General features: G+C 36.2%; 1 protein-coding gene across 1 annotated transcript in view; it reads right to left on the bottom strand.

The window, feature by feature from the left end:
• LOC140137731 (uncharacterized) overlaps positions 1-20,606 on the bottom strand; it is a 44,575-nt gene extending 23,969 nt beyond the window's left edge. Inside the window, exon 1 of the mRNA XM_072159497.1 lies at positions 20,421-20,606. The gene's annotated coding sequence lies outside the window, so the exon portion shown is untranslated. The remainder of the gene's footprint in view (positions 1-20,420) is intronic.
• Between the last annotated feature and the right edge of the window lie 826 nt (positions 20,607-21,432).

Genomic DNA, 21,432 nt, shown 5'->3' with positions numbered 1-21,432 from the left:
TAAACGATGTTATTTTGGGCGGAATAAAGATGTAATGCGTTGTTATCAGTCAAATTCATAATTATAATTAATAATTAAGAGGGCAAAATAAGTAATATGTAGGAATGGATATATAGCGCTTTGCAATGAATATCTTCATAAACTATGCAGAACAACCAAAACCACGAGCGTTGGTACCCTATCATTGCGTGTTCTTTTAAAATTAATTCTTGTTTATTTCTATAATTTGTGAATCAGGCATTAAAACACACTTAGGGCCTAGCAATGTAGGCCTACACGAGTTCGGAACGAGACTTTTTATCTTTTGACGCGTATTTCGGTCAAATGCCAAAATTGATTGCTCAATGAATCATGAAATGAGAGCAATACTACTTTGATGATACCGATCTCAAGTGGATATCAGCCAATGAAAAAAGTATTTACCGGAAATATATTTGTGGGAGTTGAATTTTGTTGAACTCGACAGATATATATTTGGTGGGTCACCGTGGGTGGTCTCATATATAACATTTGTGAGGGCTGTCATATTTGTCGTCGCTTCAATCATATCTTATGATATTTATTTAATAAATAAATAAATAAATAAATAAATAAATAAATAAATAAATAAATAAATAAATAAATAAATAAATAAATAAATAAATAAATAAATAAATAAATAAATAAATAAATAAATAAATAAATAAATAAATAAATAAATAAATAAATAAATAAATAAATAAATAAATTAATTAATTAATTAATTAATTAATTAATTAATTAATTAATTAATTAATTAATTAATTAATTAATTAATTTATTTAATTATTTATGCATTTATTGACTTATTTATTGACTTATTTATTTATTATTTATTTATTTATCTGTTGACTCATTCATTTCTTGATTTGCTTAACAGTTGAAACCTACAAGAAGGTATGGGTCAACCTCCGCGCCTGTTACAGGCAGGTCGTAAATGCCCCGAAAAGCAAATCTTTTTGACTCCTATTCAGGTCAGGGGCGTAAGCAGAACTGACCTTCCGGGGGGGGGGGGGCAAGATTGAAAAATTTCCCAATTTCTGATCAAAAGTTTTAGTATTTATGTTTGAGAGAAAGCTCGCTTGCCACGAAGCGTTAAACGGGTGGAGTCGTTGGGGTCCAGGGGCAAAGCCCAGGCGGGGGTCAAGGGGGCTGAGCGCCATGAAGTTCCTGGTTTATGGCATAATAGAAAATATCAGTGTTTCAGAGTACAAATTTCACAATGAAAGTAGTAGGCCTATAGATCTTCTTCTCTCTTTCTTTCCCTTTTCTTTTTCTCCCTTGAGTCCCTTCCTTTTCTCTTCTCCCTTCCCCTTTTCTTCCCTCTTTTTATTTTCTTCTTTCCCTTTCTCTTCCCTCTTTCTTTCCTTTTTTTTTCTTCTCCCTTCCCTTTTTTCTCTTCTTTCCCTTTCTCTTCCCTCTTTTCTCTCTTTCCCCCTTTTCCCTTTCCCAATTTTTGACTCTTCTTCCAGGTTTTTTGTGTCCGGGGCAGCTTGCACCCCCGGCCCCCACTGGTTACGCCACTGCTCCTATTTAGACCCATTTATATAGACATTAAATCATGACAATAGTTCAATAGAGTTTACCTATTATGATTTTATTAACTTCGTTAAAGAAATTCTCTAAATTTTGCTTACCTTGGTCAACGGGCAATACTTGTTAACAGTCGGGCAACGCTGTGAATTGTAGAAATATATCTTTCTCCGGTTCATAGTTTTATATTGAAGCCGCATATATTTTGACGCCTAAAAGCGTATTGAGCGAATATTCGCCTTGAATATTCACTTTGAACCGCCTTTAGGCTAGGGTAAACCGTCAAATCACTATGTGATTCAATGGGACGATTTACAATCGCACTTTACCATTTCACGCAAATAAAATATCAATTTTAAAGATATCTCTGCATGAGTAGGCCTACTTCATAAGCGTACTAATGCGATTTTGTTTTTCGTTCGTTTTGTTTTGTTTTTTACTCGGTGGTGCGTTGGTCTGGAAAAGGTGAAAAAGGTCGTTTTTTGACTATATTGCCCTGCACTGCAGCGTTCACGCGATACCTATGCATTGAACTATATCATGCTGATCACTCACATCTGTAAGATTAGTATGTTTGAAAAGAGCGTTTTTGTATCAATCTATGATTGTAGACATACACAGGTGGGGGTGCAACCTGCTTGTAGTGCAGGGCGATATAGTCAAAATTGATGCAATTAGTTGTTTTATTTTATACCCATATCATAGCTTATGCACTAACTAATATTCATTGAAATTTTGGAGTGATTCTATCAAGTAGTTTTAAAGTTATAGCCAAAAGATTAAAATCAGATGTTAATTTTAGCGTTTGCCTCATACAATCCCGAAATATGTCTTGAAACATTAAAGCGTCTTTAGGGAAAATTAGTCCCCCACTCCCCGTGCAATGTTGAAGCGTGCAAATGTGTTCAGCGTGTCTCCAAAGTGTCGCAACATTGAATGATGGGGGTGGGGAAGGAAAAAGTGTTAATTGATGGCCCAGCTTTCTTCTAATTCCAAATATTGAACATTTTTATCCACATTAAATATACACTTTGGATTTCATTCAAGATGCCTAAAGCGTTTCAACGACATTTTTCGGGGATTGTAGTTCTCAAGTTCCAAAGAACGTCAAGAACTATCTAAGGAACTAAACCAAAGAACACCAAGAACCAATAAAAAAACATTCAGAACTCTCCGAGAACCACAGAACCAAAGATGAGAACTATATCTCAAGAACCAACAAAATAACATTGAAAACTATCTCAAAACAACTGAACAATTTTTGAGTGATTGTGACCAACATTTCAAAATAGACTTGCAGTATAATGAAATCCCAAATTTGTCAATTTTTAAACTTTTTGTTTCCCATGCAGATATGATACCAGCTGTATGTGTTGCTATCTTCAGGTGATAAACCCAGGCAAGAACCATTTCCTATCCACACAGGATGAGGAATTGGCTGATGTTGGGTTTACTGACATAGATATCGCTAGTCAAACCACCACAGAATATTTCCTCTCTCTCTCTCTCTCTCGCAAAATTGTGAAGTAGATTGTGCAACAATGTTCCATGAATGTAGAGCAGGTTATTTCATTGGTAAGGCCCCTAACAGTCAATTTTGAGTTTCCCGTCACATAATTTCTGAAAACAAGTGAGGTAACTTTTTCATTATTCATTATTTTTCTGCCTTTCATTATATGACCAACATGCATGTAAAATGTGTTGTTATTTGCCACTCACTCACTTGAAGATGGATGTTTAGCCCAAATGAGATTCAAAAGTACCGGTATATTAAAAAGAGTCTGCAAGGTTGACAGCAAAATGCATGTTTTTATTTTTATTTTTCCACAAAAAATAAAGGGATATTCATAATTTTTTTTGCAAATATAACCAATTTTTATCAGTATTTTTTGGAAAATCACAATAATGAATTCAAGTGAGGGTCAGAAAATGAAGTGAGGGCGGGTGACGGGAAACTCAAAATCGACTTTCCTTGGCCTAATGTATCAAAATGTATCCTGATTTTTTACCATTCATAACGTGCTGTTTGTACCCTATAGTAAGTGAAATTATTTTAAATGTGGTTTAGAGTTAAACTACTAAAAGTACAGATAATATGGAATCCACAATGGTAATCACATAACAATTAAGTCTTTTCTATTTAAATAAGAAATTCTTTAGACTTGTAATGTAAATGACAATTTGGATATACAATGCCAAATGTGTTGTGTGTCTCCTCTTCCTTTTGTTCACTCCCAACCTTGGAAGCAAAATTGAATACTTGATATAACAATTTTTGCATATTTTGGAGTTCCACTAAAACCCTGAGCTGTAAATTCCAGCAAATCAGTGAATAAATAACAATAATGACAAAATAATCATGTTATCTGTTTCAATGATTGTTGTCAAAAGAACACAGAATGTGAGCAGATAATTAGGATCTTTTTTGAATGGCTTTTCAAGTGGATTTGACAGGATGTTGCTATTTCTCCACAAGACTCCATCCATCAGAAACCAGCTCATGCAATTGCTACAAAGTGGTATTGGTCATGCCCTTTTGAGAAAATAATCTTGTTCTTGATTTATAGCTATTTGTCATGCTACATAGCAGTTTCCCTTTTGACCATCATGAAATGATGGACATGTTACGGGGAGGGTGGGACGGGGGAGACAGAGGGGGGCACACACCCTGGGCGTCACTCTTAGATGGTGGCGCCAAATTGACCAATTCAGCATCGGTTCTGCACCCCTCCTAACCTAGCGATGAAAATCTAAATTTTTCCATGCTTCAGCACAAAATCATTTGAAAAATCAATTAAAGACCAATATTCAACTTCATTATAATCAAAATTAATGAGTGATAGGCCCTATTTGTGCAAATTTAGGGGCAACATTATGTATCCTTAGCCCTGAGAGCCACATGAGATTGTAAGTTGCATGTGGTACGTTGCATCTACAATGACATCATACTATGACATCATCAGTATGGTATTAATATGCAGAAAAAGTTTTTTATTCTGAGTACTAAATCCGTACAAAAATACAAATCAAGGAAATAATGCAAACAATGCTTTAACCCAGTTAACTGGTCCAGTTAACCTAAATCATCTGAAGCCCAAAGGCAGAATTAATAAGGCAAACGTTTATTGCCCACTTTTTGAACCAACCAAATAACCAGTTCATTACCAGTGATTACAGCAACAACTTGTGATGAGCAAATGGTACATGTACAAGATCATACAGGGATAATGTGTATCGGACCCCCTTCACACAGAGCCTGAAGACGACTTTATAGTCCACTTCATTTGTATCTTTAGAAACAGGGTCGCCGCATTTTGAACGACTTCAGTAGTCGACTTCTAATGACGAACCAGTACCACAGAAACTTTTTGTCGAATTCGAACTCAACTTCAAACTGGACTTTTGAAGTGTAAACGAATACACAATTTATTAGAAATTGAGTTCATAATCTTGATGGTTATTTGAAGCATGAGCAAGTGATGACATAAAACTCTGAGTTCGCAATCGACTGCTGTGCAAACATCCCGTCAACAAATTATTTATGCTCATCCTTAGTCCCAATCTGAATTCGATACGCAATTAAAGTCAACTTAGTCTATGTGTAAATGGGGTCTTATTTGTATACCACCTATTAATATACAAATTACAACCAAGTTCTTGCTGTACTTTCTGCTCTGTTTCCACCTTCATGGAACAGGTTGCTTGACCCCGGTGGGGGAGGGAGGGGGGTACTCAAAAAAGGACCCATCCATATACCAAAATAGGACTAGAAAAGGGGTCAAAAATTCTACCCATGTTTACTGCACATCCCCAAATGGTTGTATTTAAGAGGGGGTTACCCACAAAACACGTTTAGCCTCTTTATCATACATAAAGGTCCATTATACTGGAAACTTTGAAACAATGACTAGAAGCCAGACCATTGGACTAAGGACCTATTACCGTAACCACTCGGGTATAAGCCCACCCCCCTAGATGGCAGATTTCACTTCAAAATGGGGGGGCTTATACCCGGGGAGGGGCTAGTACTTGAATTTAGAAATAAGAAAAATCATCCCCGGGAATCATCCCCATTTGTATATGCCCAATGTACCAGTAATTTCTATCATCAGATGTCAATTTCTTAACATTAAAAGTGTGGACTGTTAATTATCAGCTGATATTTTTTTTTTATTTGTTCTTAAATGTGAGAGAAAAGCATTGATTTGTTTTAAGAACTTGGCCAAAATTTAGTACTGGGCTTATAGCCGAGTGCACCCTTGTTCCCAGAATGTTTTGAAAAATAGGGGGTGGGCTTATACCTGAAGGTGGGCTTATACCCGGGTGGTTACGGTATATAGACCTACAAATATTTTCTTCTACCTTTTTCCTACATTAAAACAAGCACATACAAATGTTGATACATATAACTTGCATAATTGAACCTTTTGTTATTATGAACCTTTTGTTATTATCTGAATTGTACTCACTGCCTATTGCATAGTGTTTCCAGCCACACTTCAAGAAACCAACTCATATTAATGACTCAAAAGTCTTTTGTAGTTGTAAATTAATCCCTAAAGAAGGTGAAATCCTGAAGCCCATTCTCCAAATATCTTAGTAATGATCTAACTATGAGCAATTCTTACTGGATGAATCAAGGTAAGTAATAATGCTGTTGGCCATGCACCATTGTCATTAAAAGTCAAACTGAATAGGCTTTTGAAAATCTCATCAAAAGATATATAAATTTGCACCACTCTAATCCATTTGTACCAATCAAATCCATGGTGCCGATCAAAGCAAAATAAATAGAGGCCATTTTTATTCCTTGGATTGGAATGGCCTTGGTGTGAAAAGTGAAACTAGATTGAATAGGCTATCTGGACTACACTTCTGCATTACTCAGGATGTGTGTATGTATAATCAAGCCCAGACCAGATTCATACTTTTTATTTGACGCTGTAATTTGACTAGTATTCATTATTCAATCTATTTCCATTCTATTTCCACTCATTTTTAATTTCTCATTTTTAATTTCTTAATGAAATTTTTTTCATTTTTAATGAACTCAAAAACTTGTAATCGTAAGTGCACGCTGGTTCGAATCCACAAGGACCGATTCTTTTCTCTACTTTATTATAGTGTCAGTTTGCCTAATCTCCATATAGAGGCCGTCAGCGTGACGTCATTTGCCGCCATCTTGTGGATACACGCTGTGATGGTTGTTCGATCTCCATGCGTGGACAGCAAAATCACCGTGTTAATGCGCCCTGCGTGTAGTATCCGACGCATGAACACGCAGATCATTTGTACCCACAAGATGGCGAAAGGCTGACGGCCTCTATTCCTAACAAATGTTTGTTGATGTCAAATTGATAATATATTTCCACCAGATATTCAATGTTAAATGCCTGTATAAATTCATTAAATTGTCATCAAACATTTAATTGTTAGTAGATCAAAATTAATTGAAACAGATTGAATAACGAATAGTTTTTGCAAATATTTGATGTCAATATAATTATATGGTGTATGATTCTGCCTTTACAGACAGCAGGCATGGGTTTGTTTCAATTTATTGAGTGTTTAATCTTAGGGAAGTAATATAGATAACACACAATTGTACATGTGAGAGAATGCAAGAAAGTTGTAAGTACACTGACATATTGAGGCATTGATATGTATATGTGATCAGTCTAATATGCAGGTCTAATGTTGCAAATTATAAAATTTCAAAAAGTGCATTTGGATGGAAATCGCTAGAATCAAAAGTCATTTTGTGTATACATCTGTATGAGTTGTACTCCTCTTGCATCAATGATGGCTCCCCAAAACGGCCTATTCTGCATGCTGGTCTCAATTTCTGCAACTGTATATTCTGTGTCTTCTTGAAGTAGATCCACAAAGGACTTCCTGAGCAGGGATGTCCTTTTTGGTTCTTTTTCCTTGTGCGGGATTCCAAGTAACCAAATAAGTTATTCTTTCTTCCAAGCCTTGTGGTGATTTTTGAAGTTACAATACAGGTGAAATGTCCCCATACAATAATCTTTATTGGTCATGTTTTTTCCAGCTCACACTTACATGTAGTGCATTTACCTGCAAATGAAGATGCACACCCATAAATACAATGATAACCAATGACACCTAGCAACCAAAGACTTCCATGGTTCCCTTTAGGTACTGTGGTCCATTGCAAACATAAATAAGACAGGACAGGTGTTTGCCGGTGTAAAGTCAGGTCTCGGTTTGATAGTAAAAAGTCAAGTGGATCCCTGGTTTGGAGTTTAGCTTCGGGTGTGCAAGATCCCTTTGATAGGAAAAAGTTGTAGGGACTCCTTCGCAGCCTCGCAGAAAAGTGGTAGGGTGTGTGGTCAGGCAGGTGAGAGAATACAACCAAGAACACATACTGCTTGGGGCAGGCATAAATAAAGCAAGATTTTTGGTCATGACAAAAAAGCTTCACATTATAATTAAACCTTTAAGCATATTGGGGAAAACATGGAAATCACCAAAATCACATGCATGTCATTGGTGGATATTCAATGGTCAATTAAGTAGATATAGCTCAAACTATGCAAAATCAAATTGAGCTTCAATCAAACTTGCATCTTAAAACACCCAAATGTGCATTATATTTTGATACTACAATGTAGGCCTACGTGAATTACAAAACATGAAGCCATCTTCTCATATCAAAACAAGCCAAGATACAGGGATCAGTGCATCTCCAGGAAGTAATATACTGAAGAGGTTTAATAATGGCTCTACATGATATAACACTACATAACAACATACTACACCAATGTACCAACTTTTCCTATATACCAAGGACTTTGTGATGTAGCTGGCTATCTGTCATGTAGGCCTATTGATAAGTAATTTCAAAGTGTTGCCAAAATTTGGTAGGAGCAAGGAGTGGCAAATTGATTCACCAAGCTGCAGTCAATGACTCTTGTGTAGGCCAATTTTTAACCAACGGCTAAATAGAAAATATTACAGAATGGAAAGAAAAGCACCCTAACATGCATAATTAGATCATTTCAATTACATGAATTGATATAGTGTAAAAAACACCACTTTTGCCTATTTTCCAATTACTTCATGAATTGACCATATTTTTCTTTTACTATAGGCACTTCAGAGACTCACAATTTGACAAACAATTGACAACACCATAAGAAGTTCACTAGTCCATGTAATTCTAAGAAAGCACTGCCACATCTAGACACTTGAAAAAAGTACCTGAATTTTATGTACTCTCATCTGTAGACCATAGCATGAGAGTTTTCTAAGATGTAATAGGTGATTCTTCTAGTCTAGGTGTGGGTGGGGTGGGGGGCATTTGTAACATTCCGAGGTGGATATCATGCTTAAGTGCAATTGAGTAAAGTCCGATGTATACTCCACTTTGCGACCGCGATTTCGCAGGCCGCGAAGTAATTTGAGCTGAAAAAAGCGGGTTTCTTCGCTTCGCGTAGAGTTGGATTTGGTTCAACTTTTGGGGGTATGCCAGCGAAGTTTCTATATGAAAGCACAGAGCGGGCAACAATTCTTCGCGATACTCGGCGATATTTTGATAAAGTATACATGAATGCCTTTAATTTTTTCATCACAGCTTCTCGCGAAGTGGAGTATACATCGGACTTAAAAAGGGTAGTTTCACGGGCAAGCGATGTACACGAGGAGTTCAAAACCGACAAAAATCAAAATCAGATGAAAGGGTATGTTTGACAGTACCTCGAACATACGCTCGAAAAGCATAAAAAATGGCAAATAATACTTTTTTCGTTAGTTTAGGGTATTAAAACGAGATCAAAATACTAGTTGAAAGGTTTGAGAAAGGCCTCGAAAAATACTTGTTTAGGGTGCATTTTGAAAGTCCATGCATGAGCACAATATCCACCTGCCTTCTTGTAAACCCAATTGTGCAGCTAAGTCATGGCACTAGCAACACTTGTTTTCAGATGTTCCAATATCAATCATAGGCCTATCAATAAGTACAGAACCTTTACCATGTTTTAGAAGTAGATCATTGATAGGTATCTCTAAATCAATATTTGAATTTGATGTGGCATTCGGTAATCGTGTTCAGCTCTTTGATACCATTGCATAGTGTTAGAACTAAACATGGAAATGCCCACCCCTAAAGCGTTGTTCCAGCCAGGCCATGTCAATAATTCAACTAAAAGAATCAATAATAAGGATAGAAATAAACATGTTTTGGGGGACCTTCAGAACCCTGGCTTCATAAGTGTGAACTAATTTAACATTTTTAATTACCGATCAATTGTAGACTTTGCAGTGCCAAGAGGAGCATTTTCCATCAGCCTTGGACCGGTCTTTACCCCAGTTTCTCTCCATTTTCTGTGCAATAAATGCCAAATTTTAGGAAAATTTCCTCCCCTCCCCATATTTATTTTGCCTTTTACAGGCCTGACCGATCCAAATTTTGTATTTTGGGAGAATTTTTTTGCTAAAATCATGTAAAATCAGCTGTTTGGGGCCAAAATTGATTAATTTTTACTGAAAATTTTTGGTAAAAAATTCAGAACATTTTCAAAATATGAACTTGCAAAAAACAGGGTTTTACTCATCACCTTAGATATAAATTTTAGTATCATCTTGTGGTAGCAAATGAAAACATACTGTCACAAAAATTTTGCAACCTGATATGATGATATCTGTTAAAAATAGATTTCCATAAAAATATAATTACAATATCATCATCCTCACCCTCCCCAGTCCGCACCCATTATGATGATGGGATCCAAGCAAAACACAGTAACACTTCAGGGAAATTCTTGTGGCTGCAGATAGATGGGAAAGAAGACAGTTACTACCAGTGACCTCCTACCCATTTCCTATTGGCAAGTAAACACAACATTTCCTTTTATGGCCTTATCTATCTAACAGATCATTGCAGATAGGCAGTCCCAGAACATAATGAACTTGGGACTATGGACTACTCCCTAATAATTTTAGTGCCATATGTACTCTCGTATATAGTAGGCCTTCATAGTAATATCTGCCTGTTACATATTACACATGGCTGATATATGTACAGTCATCCATTTGTATATTGTAGGCAGTAATTTGGCGAGATTGGGACTTGTGGTTCCCCTAAAAGGGGGAAGGGGTTAATCATTGTGCACCACTGGAAGAGTGCATTTCCAAAATGATCTGCCACAAATGGCTGACCTTAATCTTCCCCCTCAGCTTGCAAAGAAATTCTGCCACTCCCATTTCTGATGTACCAAGAAATCTAGCTGTGTCCCTCCCTCCACCCTCTTTCCACGTGTACGGTATGTCAACTTAGGGCTCATATTGAAATTCCCTTACACAGGAAGGTGTACGCCATCCTGCAGCTTTCCTGTGCTAGCCTTCTTTTGTTAAAATCCTGTGTGATTATAACACTGCAATTAGCCACTTAAATTAGGAGCGCGCTTTCCTGGGTTGTGCGATGAGCCGATTAGTTCAGTTAGTTCAACAATCAATAAAATTGCCAGTCTTTGATTAACTTTTATTATAATCCTTGTCACCAGACCACTTCAAAAGACAGGGTGTATCACGGATGCATATATCCATCCGTTTTAAGACCGAGCTTTCCTGAGGCGCACGCTTAGCGAGGGGAATCCTGCCTTCTTTCTGTGTGAAAGCGTGGTAGGGTATTTCAATATGAGCCCTTAATAGGAGTAAGTATCTATAATACTAGTATTTGATATGATGCAAGTTCACTGTGTTACTATGTTTTATAGGGTGTAATATTGGAAAGGTACATAGAGAGGTGTGCCAAAATTAATCCCCCCCCCTTTCAACCTGCTTCATATTGCCCCTTCCCTTTCTTTACCAAAACTCCTTTCCATCCTCCTTTCTTTTCCTCCATTCATATTATATCCTCAAAAGTGTATCACTTACTAGCTGTTCATGATATTGAAAGATGTCACTTGAATTTTGAAAGCCTGGCCAGTATTAATTCAAATGATTTCTTCATTTATTTACTCGTCAGAAAGTCCCCAAATGATAACATAATCATCTCTGATAAAAGTTGAGTCATTGGTGAGCTTGAAATTTGCAGTAAGTTTAACCACCTCCAACATCATATTCAGTCTGATCTGAATTGCCAACGCATTAAAGGTACATGTATGCAATACCAGTCATGTGTTTGGCCCATTCTGTAGTTTGCTAAAGGATACACAACACGGCCATGATGGTCATACTCCATTTATTGAGCTTTATTGGATGTAATATTGTAATATAATATTTTTCCTTTTTCAATAGAAAACAAGATATGACAAAAATATATGACAAAATAACAGCAAATTGTAAGTTTGTGGCCCCAAATGTGGGCCGGGTGGCTGGAATGTTTCTGTAACCATCAATCAGCATTCCTGGGATGTGAATGTTTCACCAGCCTTTCCAAGAAGTATATCATATAGCCTACTAAAAAACTGTTTCAAACCTTGATGAATTTATACTACAAGATTCTGTTGACAACCAAACTTTTGATCTAGGATTTTTTGCAGGGGGGGAACAAGGCTTGAAGGGGGCACAGTGATGGGGGAATGTGACAAAAATGGCCAAAAATGGTCAATAAAGGCCTACAAATCAATTCCAATGTGACAAAAATTGTCAAAAATGCTCAATAAAGGCCTACAATTCGAAGAGATTCCAACAGACGCATCCCCATCCATCCATCCATCCATCCATCCATCCATCCATCCATCCATCCATCTCCATCTCTGCCTCCCTTGAATTGTATCTTGACCTTTACATGGGCTTTGAAAATAGATTGATGATCATGTAATCGTATACCTTACTGGCTTACTATACTAAAGGGTCTGTAGAGTAAAGTGAAATCAGAGATACCAGGAGTGTAGATGGCATCATGGTATAAATGTATATGACTGGGGTCAATGAAGAAATATTGCAGGGATATACCTACAAATGCCAGTTGTTGATACAACATGTATATATCCGGAATCAAAGCAGACCCTTTAGAGATTCCAACGTTCATATTTCCTCTAATTAGGCTTCAAATGGCGAATTCCGTAATATTGCCATTTTTAAATTAATGATTGCACAACCAGATTTGCTAATTTTGCTGTTATTTATGTGTTTACTAAATTGTGAAATTTCATAGTGTCCCATTTTAAACCTAACTGGTTTTTTTAATCTTTTCAATTGTAAATTTTCAACTTATTTTTAAAATGAAACTTAAAAGGGCATTTCGTGATCCACAGCCTCATCCCCCCCACTTTTCTCAAAAAAAGTTGAAATTTTTATACCACTGGAAGCCTCTGGCTACATAATGTTTACGTACCAAAAAATTGTTGCAGATTAATTCGTTCAGCAAAAATATCGCCAAATTTGAATTTACAACAGTGGCCTACAATGTATGGAGCAGTGTAATATATCAATCACGCGCAATCGGAATCAACTGAAATTTTAGGAATAAGCTTTTTCGTGGATATCTACTGAAAAATGTCATAAAAAGAGGATGCTAGGATCACAAAATACTCCTTTAAAATTGAGTTTGATTTGTTCTTTATTCATATTTCAGCTTATTATACATTTACAATTTCTAAATGAAAGACATTTACTATCAAACTGAAAGAATAATTGTTTTTCATTTTAAAAAATTGATTTCAAGTTATAGTCAAACAATTTGTAAAAATATTTTTGTATTTCAATTATTTAGAGCACCATCAAAATATCTGATTTAATATAGAATTGTTTACTAGGTAGCCAAGAATGTTTAAATGTCAAAATATGAAATTAATGTTGTTCTTCAAATGACTCATTTGCCCCACAAGGTTGACATCCCCGGTTGACATCCTTTGGTCAGTTGTTTCATCAGTGGTTTCATAATAGAAACATAGAAATTTGCAAAAAAAAATGCCATACTTGTACATACAATAACATTTTGGCACTTTTCCACGAACACATGGTTCACAATGTGGTTTTCATGGTATTCATATTTTTACATTGAGTAACCTGCCTATGACCCATTTTCATTCAGAATATCTAGAGTTTATTGACCACATAATTAACACAGTCATCACTAACAAATGTCTATTCAAGTGGAGTTGTTGCTGTCCCTACATGAACTTTGCCCTGGAAGTTGAGAAATATTTGCATTGAAGTCATGGGGTAGCAGCTGGTATGGATAGTGAGGTGTATGTATTGTAAAACATTTAGTATACTTTTTGACACCACCAATTTCTGTACATGACTTAATTCATCAGTTCACGGCCAACACCATCAAAAATTATAAACAGATTATTACAAATTCAGTGCAATACTGCTTGAAAATATACAGCACACACTTGCTTGAGGTTAGTGTCATTGGCGTAGCATGGGTCATCCGATTGGGGGGCACCAACCATGATTGGGGGGCACCGGGTCTCATTGGGGGGACACAAGCCGTTTTTTGGCAATTTTCCTATGGGGTTTTTTAAATTTTGCAATCAATTGGGGGGGCATGTGTTAGGAGGAGTTAGGATTGTGTATGCAGTAATCAGTAGTTTCCCTTTCCCCCCTCCTCCCAGCAAATCTCCTCGATTCACTAAAATGGCCAGTGTCAAACTTTGACTTTATTTTGTAAATATGTCTATTGATGTTTAATGAACCAATCAGAGCAAATTACTAGCCGTGCATAAATATTGTATAATTGCAAGGGCACGCACTCCTCGTAGTACACACAGTGCTTTCGGACGCGTTCATTTTTCTTGTGGGTGGAGGCATTTATATTTGTTTGTATTTTCCAACATTTTTAGTGACAATTTTGTTATAAAAATTACAAAAATCACAGTCGTGTATGAAATAGGTTAATAAATGCGTATCACTTATTGCTCGAGGAATTGTACAAAATAATGCACTTGTACTGAGATGTTGATGCGTCTAATGCACTCCCCCCTTCGGGGCTCGTGCATTAGACGCATCAACATCTCAGTACGCATGCATTATTTTGTACAATTTCACTCCCAACAAGTGATACGCGTTTATTAACCTATAAACGTCACATCCTGTGGCTTGATATACATCAGCATACATGCAGTGTATCATGACATTTCTGACATACACTGTCATTATTCTAATTTAATTCATCATCAGTGCTGCTTCACCCTGGAGTTTACTAATGATGAAAACAACATTAACATGCCATACATTGCCGTAGCTCCATCTCGTTGAGAAACATTAGGCCTTCATTTATTACTTGTAGCTTGTGCTAATTAAAAAAGAGCACAATGGATAGCCAGTTAGCTACATTGATAAATACATTTGAGAGGCTCTTAAAAAAGCACTTTGGTTTTCAAGCATTCTTCTTTTACTTCTAATTTTGGCTATAAATCATTAGGCGGAGGCACCCTATTCAATGTTAGCTTTGGACCTGGGTAATTTAGGCACCCTATTCAATGTTAGCTTTGGACCTGGGTAATTCGAGTGGAAAAGAAATAAAATAATTAAATATCCAAAGCTGACACTAAATAGGGCGCCTCCGCCTAATGTATGCCTAAATGTACGCAACACATTTTTCAAACAAAAGAATAAGTTAATTTGGGTGCGGGCTCAAAATACCATTTAGTCCATTCCCCCCAATAATTCCAGATAGAGTAAAAAAACTGATCAGATACTGGAAAATGACAGTTTTTGACCTATTTTTCCAATTTCCTGACTATGGGGATGGGAGGGATTTGGGGTACCTTCCAGAAACAGTCCATCAAAAAAATTTTGTTTTGTCAGCCTCCATGTTGAAAATCTTCCTACCGAAGTAACCACACCCTGTGATTATGGCTAGGGTTAAGGTTTTGGTTGGTTAGGGTTAGAGTTAGGCTCATAGTTTTTAGTGTACATAGGGTAAGTGTTCCGGAGTGGTAGGTATTCTCTAGTTAATCCAGAAACCAAATTGGGAAGAAATGCTGCAACATGTTTGTGATTTGGTAGTTCACAGCATCTTACGAATGGTAGTGAGCTTTAGCAAAATTGCATTGCTCAATTCATAGCGAGCGTGTAGAAGAATTAAAATATCACAGATATACTTTTATAGGTGCTGCGGTTCTTGAGTTACGTTGTAAAGAGGTCTGAAACAACAACACTTTTGTAAAACGTACATAACTCATTAACAACAATAAATTAAGCAAGTTTGCAAAGTATACGATTTGTAGAATGAACTTTTGCAAAGCATCAAGGTGTTAATTTTCAATAATATATTGATCTAGATAATGAAAATCGATTTTTAGGTTGCTTCGACCAACAATACCTCGTCTACCCTTAAAACTATACAGATCTTCGATTTTCAGAAACAAAATCAAATTCAAATTAAAAGCTACATTTCTCCCTTCAAAGTTGATCACAAAGTAAAACTAATTATCTTTACTGTAACCAGTCACTTTCTTACATGAACATGATGAACACAGATAATTTGTGGTTGAACAAAGATCCATGACATCCTTCCTGCATTGCAGGGAAACGTGTACGATTGCACGTAGATTTCTATATTTGATGAACAATATGTCAACACTCAAACAGACTGATGCATAAATTGAATCGTAAATTGAGAAAAATAAAAAATTGCAACTGATGCAGCAATCGGCATCATGGTTACTAATATTGACAGGGTATATTGTGTGAGTTCTATGGACAAGATCATCTGGCATGTCTGTGTGTGTTTATCCATCTCTAGCCATTCTTGACATCCACACCTGAACCATACAGCAGTTCTTTAAGACCTTGAGGAAATCATACTAAAAACTGTTGAATTTTTTATGGTATTTGTTTGTTCTTCTTTTATTATAAATTTATTCTCTGTTTTAAACATTCATTATATATAGTGGAAATTTCAAATAAATTGGCTTTGTATTTTTTTTATCATTTTGGCTCCACAAAAAAAATCAAAAAGTTCTAGCTCCACCTCTTCATTAGCCTACTGTTTGGAAGAATTCATACATTTTATGGCCGTCTTTCCCTCAAAATTGTGGTTCGATAATTAATTTCTGTTTTACTGCGGTTTTTTTCCAATCAGTGATATTGAGTTCACTATGTGTTCAGAAACTTCACTTACAAGAGCCCTATTCATTCCCAATCAGTTTTTGAAGTCTGCATATGTGAAAATCTGCTCCATTAACTAACTACCATAGAATTGAAAATGGGAAATTGGGCACCTCCAGAATCACCATACATCAAAGATCAAATACATGTAGTCAGTCTCAGATTAAAAGAGTGCGTGTTGGGCCAATGGTCGGAAGTGATACAATATCTATCCATAATTTTGCTTCCCTATTTTTCTCCCATCTCAAATGTCATATCAACCAATTTTTATTCCACAAAGAGCTACTCCACAGACCAAGTCCAGTTTTACTTATCGATTGCTCTTTGCCCTAGGATGTATCATCAGTCATAATTTTGTAGCTCTTAACAAGGCAAACATTATTGGACTAGATAGAGGATCAATAGTCTGCTTAATTGCAGTTGGCACTTGACAAGATAATTACATCAAGAGCTTTGTTAGTATTAAATCAACAACCATGTAACTTAATTTTGTATTATTTATAAAATATTTATTGGTTTTAAGGGGAGGAAGAAGACAATGTTAGTGAAACAGAAACAAGCAAATACTTTATAGCTAAGGACCATCGATATATCAATAATAAGCATTTAATCAACTATCTGGACAATAATATCAATATCACTTTCTGAAGAAAATCAATATATCCAATTTGCTGATAATCAAACAAAAGTATTGAAAAATCAGGGCAAATTAGTGAAATTGAGCTTCGTAAGTTACTGGAAGGTGGCTGGTGCATTAGTGAGTCCAAATGGCATAGTGCTCCATAAGTCGCTGCATGGAAGGTGGCTGGTGCATATGTGAATCCAAATGGCATGATGCATCCTGTTACCATAGGTATAATAAATTTATGGTAAATGTGAGAAGATGAGTAAAATTGGGAGGAAAATTGATTTATTGATTTTTATTGATATTGAGTGGCCAATATATCGATTTTTTTAAAACCTGACATCGACCCCCCCAATTTCCTTAGTATGTCTAGGCTCAAAAAATCATACAAATCAATTTAAGAAAATCTCTGCAAGAATGGATTCTCAGATTCTCACCAAAGTTCTAGGCCTGTAGCAAAAAATCTGCCCCCCCCCCAAAAAAAATGCCTAAGTATCGACCATCAATATTATATTACGGTATTTGTAGATTCTACAATTTCAATTGGGACCCGATTTATTCAAAAACACCTGTATCACATGGAGGGTTGAGAACTAGAAAAAATTAAATAACAATGAAAACCATTGTGAGTTAAGGCTTTCTGGTTCTCAATACTCAACATATTAAAATGCAGCAACTAACAATATAACATATTGTTGTACAGTGTTTTCTTGTTGGTAGAACAGACCTGCACATGAATACATGAAACACAATGCTCTACTCATGAATCCACGTTCCTTGTATTGTACCGGCACCGGCAGATTCATGTATGAGTCATGTTCTCAAACTTGAACTGTCCTAATTACAACAATCGTCCAGAGTTGCCAAAAATTTCGCAATAATCGCAAAGTCGCCCAATTTTTCCCTATAAATACCATTGGTTTCTATGGGGCAGGAAACTATTGGAAGTCGCGGGTAGCCAATGTTGAAAAGTCACCCAATTTTTTTCTTAACCATTGGTTTTATGGGACAGGAAATTGTCATAAGTCGCAGGGAAAATCTTCAAAAGTCACCCCCAAATGGGCTATTAAATTGCGGGTTTGGCAACCCTGCAATCGTCAATGAACACCAATTTGGCATGGGACCAATTGTTCTTCCCTGCAGTCATTGAAGATGTGTTTATAGCATGTGTATAGTGCCTTGGCCTATTGGTGGAGATTGGAGAATTCAAATCCATGAATCATGAACTGCATGTTTTCATAAAATTTAAATCACAATCAATTTATTTCTAATATAATATGAATGGGATTAATTTTAATTTATTTATTTACTCATTTGAAACTCCAGATTGCTTTTAGTCACACATTTAACCCTTTAGATGCTTTAATATGCATTGGAATTTTCACAAATAACAGTAGGCCTACTATTTAAATCAGCAATCCATGTCTCGGCCGCCAAGAAAATGCTCATTTGCCATGTAAAGGATAAATTGCTATTTATTGACAGGCAACACATAATTTAGTCAACATAAATCTGCCCCCACACACACACAACTTTAGCAACATTCCTATATTAAATGACCATGCTATCTGTTATTTTGATATAAATACTCATCCTGCTGACCCATTTGCAAATGTAGGGGGGCTTTGAATCTAGCAATCATGGTGTCAGAGGTGGGATTTGCAGGCCTAAGTCGGAAATGTTGAACATTGAGTTACTACCACTAACTTGCTCAGTACCTACACTTACTGATGTTGAATCCTGAGGTCTCTTGGATACTTGGCTCCAGTGGCAGCGCCAGGTAATTTTTTTCGGGGGGGGGGGGCATTCGGGGGGGGGCAAAGCGGATTTCAGGGGGGGCAAAATCAACAAAGCTTGCGCAAAATTACCGTTATGTTTTTATTGTTTTTTCCTCCTCAGTTTTTGCCTATATCTCAGATTCATTAGTGCCAACTTTAGACTGATTGGATCAGATCTGGTCACATAATGGCCTACTTATGTGGGCAGGTGTCTGTTGGGGGGGGGCTCCCCTCTCCTAGGTCAAATACCAGAACATGAAAAATCAGACTAGTTTTGGTACATTTCAGCCAGTCAGCCCCCATGGTGGAAGGTTTCTGGTTATATAATGGAAGTTCATGTGAGTGAGTTCTCCCCCCCCCCACCCCAGTTCCAGAAAATCCTTTATTACCCATAATCATTATTTTAATTATAATATACGAAAAGTTGGTTCATTTCCACTAAATAAAAATGCAAAAAAGTGTCTTTCACACCCAAGTGTCTATTGTTCCCGACAATGTTCACAATTTGCCTCATACAATCTGGGAACGAGAATATGTAGTTTGACGATTGCATGATCAAGATTTCACAATTTATTAATAAGTTATTGTTTCAGTCACAATTCTGGTCAATTTACAACTTCAAAGGTGCTCAAAATTAGCACTGACGTGCCAGATATGATCTCATCTGAGACTTCATCACCTGAGGAAAGGTAGCAAGTTGCTCCAATAATTGCTCCTGGCTCATCATGCTCATACTTCTAATATCAGAGATGTCAGATGGAAATTGTAGTGAAGACTTGAGATGAGTGTTTCGGGCTAGGCTGCTTCATGATGTGTGGTCATGTGGTGTAGAGATTAGTCCAAAATTATGAATTCAATTGCCCTCCACTCCAATCAGTCAGGCATTCATGGTCATCCAGTCATTAAATTTCATATTATGATCATTTCAAAAAGTTATTTTATGGTCTGTTCCAGCAGGGGATCATAATGCAATGTTTGCTCACCTGATGTGCATTTAAATAGAATTATTTATGACTAGACCTATAAATCCACTTGACTTAATGATTCAATTGAGACATCTTTTCGTATTTAAATAAATCAAAGATTCAAAATCAAAATCAATACTCCCTATCCAAACTAAATAGAGTATAGAATAATTGGCTTTGGGTCCTTGGGTGAACAGTCAGATGACAAATTTTGCATGCCACATCACCCATTAATACAAATTAGTTGGACATGAGATCTAGCGTTATTGAATAGTTAGTAATCAGAAGTACAAAATCGAAAGCAACATTATGAACTTGGTGAACGTTTGATGACACGGTACCATGCCTACACTACAGTTCATCGAGTTTTACACATTTTACATGTCATGCTGCTTCCGGTTTTGTATAGTTACGGACTCCCAACCCCTAATTTAATTTAAATTGTCAAAATCTCTCTTAACGTTTACTTACCAAGTAGATCTTCAAGCTCAAGTTCCTTAAAACCCGTAGATTTACTTAGGGTATCCCCGATCCAGTACTACCAGTGTAGAAATGAGTAAGTTGAATGAGTAATCACTTCGGTTCGACTGTCAAATTTTCTACCAAACTGATGCGGCGACCCAGTAACCACTCGTAAATGAGATGGATATGTGGGAGAATGAGTCAGCCGATGAGAATGTCCCAAATTGATTTCTAACGGTCGGACGGTGTATATTTTAAATATAGCCAGATAGAAAAATTAAGGTTATTACTAAATATATATTGAAATAAGCCAAAGACCATAAGTTAAATTTTTTATATTTTATTGTAATGTATTTATGCATTATTATAAGAATATAATTCATATAAAAGGAAATGTATTTCACTCAGCTGGCTTAAAATATTCCAGTTTCAGCACCAATGGGCCGTTAGTTCAAATACACGCCCAATACCGCAAAATTGATTGATTGCTGGGTTTGAAGGACACGGTGCATGTGGTACATGATTTGAACTGTTGGGGTCGTAAGACAGCTCACACAAGTAAATAATAAATATCGTCAAATGGATGAGTTTACTTGTTTGTTGTTTACACATCTATTTATATCGGGTATTTTTTCCTCCCGACATCTAATCCTCTTTTGTTCTCCTTTTTGCTTTTTCAACGATCATGTTTATACTTAGCTCTTTTGCCTCATTCCATATTTTATAGGCATAAATGTTTTGTTATAAATAAAAAATAAAAAAGACAGGAGGGTTTTTTGTTGTTGTTGTTGTTGTTGTTGTTGTTGTTGTTGTTGTTGTTGTTTTTAAATCTTAAAGTCAACATTGCGAAAACAATTTGCACAAATTCTTCTTGGCATTTTTGCCATTTTTATTTTGGACTCGTTTTAAAAAGAGCCTAAAAACTCAAGTTAAAAACTAAAACAACAAGAAACAAAAACTGAGAGGTAGGAATAACTTTCTTGCGTTTGGATCAAAATTAATTTTTAAACTTAAATTATTG

Source organism: Amphiura filiformis, chromosome 17 (genome assembly GCF_039555335.1).
Source record: "Amphiura filiformis chromosome 17, Afil_fr2py, whole genome shotgun sequence".
Classification (NCBI taxonomy): Eukaryota; Metazoa; Echinodermata; class Ophiuroidea; order Amphilepidida; family Amphiuridae; genus Amphiura; species Amphiura filiformis.
The sequence above is the reverse complement of the archived record's forward strand: the minus strand, read 5'-3'. Positions and strand labels throughout refer to the sequence as shown.